The 1,521-nt window shown below is 57.6% G+C and overlaps 1 non-coding gene across 1 annotated transcript; it reads right to left on the reverse strand.

Annotated features, from left to right (window-relative positions):
* Positions 1–1,307: 1,307 nt before the first annotated feature.
* TRNAN-GUU lies at positions 1,308–1,381 on the reverse strand. The gene has a single exon. It is a non-coding gene; the product is annotated as a tRNA-Asn (tRNA).
* Positions 1,382–1,521: the final 140 nt, after the last annotated feature.

Here is a 1,521-nt window from a genome sequence, read left to right on the forward strand (position 1 = left end):
CGAGAGGCAGGGACAGGCCGAGCCGGGGCCGCAGTGTGCTTCCCGCGCTGCTGCATGCACACAGTGCAGTGTGCATGCACACAGTGCAGTGCAGCTGCGGGCACCTGCATGTTCTGGGTGCTGCGCATGGCTTGTGGAAGCGCCTTTACTCAGTCTCTTCTCACATGCTCCTGTGTTCACAAGGAGCTGATGGGTGCAGCTCTGCTTCGTTGGCATTCTCTGAGCCCACCTGCTTTGCTCCTGCTGCTGCAGACAGGACAGGGGCTGCACACACAGCACTGCTGCTCTGCCAGAGGTGACTCAGSCCCAGACATCTGCTCCTCTCCCTCTGGCTGTTCCTGTGCCAGCGCCCTCAGGACCATTTCTCAGAGATGTCCGTAAGAAGAAGTGGTTGGGGGAGGGCTGCTTTCAGAACATGCATTGCAGTAAGGCACATGGTGATTTCCTCTCTACATGGGGATCGAGTGATACTGGCAGAGCAAAGATTGCCCTCACAGAGAGAGATTTCTCCGCTCCACAAACTCAGGAAAATGTGAGCCCTCCTAGCTGGAGAATAAATACAAGCACTTTGGTCCCATAAAGACACACTTAGGAGAGTAGTAGATGAATTTCATGCAGGAGGCTATTTTTGAAAAGAACCCTTTTTCTCCAGAAGGTACCAATGATCATGGCCAGTGCCCTTTGGCAAAGGCCACAGGCAGTCAAGCTGCTGGTTGCTGGGTGAAGAGGCAGGACACAGGACCAATCTCCAGCAGCAGAAGCCGGCTAGTGACCTGCATGTCCATGAGCTAGCATCCTAGCCYGGTAGTCAGGGGTGCACTGAACCTCTGCTCAGGCACCTCAGCAAGGACATCCACATGGGCCCATTAGGAGGCATCTGCTTTCGAAGCTCCCTGCTCACCACAGAGCTGCAGCCATCCACACAGCAAGTACGCAGAGAGGTACAGCCCACTCCGTATACCTAGCAAACCCCTGAGCCCTGGCCCACAGTAACTACAAGTCACAGCCACACAGGAAGGAGRATCAACCCTCCCAACTGCTGAGCAGCCCACATGGACAACATCCCTTCTTGGGACTTGTCTCTCATACATCCAGCACAAGCACAAATTGTGRGCATGGACYTGGACAAGAAAACCACGTGGGGCTTAAATGACTAGGAAGAGGTTCTGGMAGCAGAGTTGGAGTGTGCTTCAGGGGGGCACTTTCAKGTCCTTTGGCACGCAGAGGCCAGCCCGCTGCAAAGGGCCCAAGGGCAGCAGCTCTTTGGTGGGAGAAAGAGAAGGCCCCAGAGTGCACGAAAAGCAGGTCGTCCCTGGGTGGGCTCGAACCACCAGCCTCCCGGTTAACAGCCGAGCGTGCTCGCCCATTGCGCCACAGAGACGGCAGCAGTGGTGCGTGCGGGGCCATGCCAGCCGCGGGAGCTGAGGGACTGGCAGTGCCCGTCATGGGGGGCCCTGCCCGAGAGGCAGGGACAGGCCGAGCCGGGGCCGCAGTGTGCTTCCCGCGCTGCTGCATGCACAC

This window comes from Nothoprocta perdicaria, unplaced genomic scaffold (genome assembly GCF_003342845.1).
Source record: "Nothoprocta perdicaria isolate Ctin4 unplaced genomic scaffold, notPer1 scaffold_1635, whole genome shotgun sequence".
In the NCBI taxonomy this organism is placed as follows: Eukaryota; Metazoa; Chordata; class Aves; order Tinamiformes; family Tinamidae; genus Nothoprocta; species Nothoprocta perdicaria.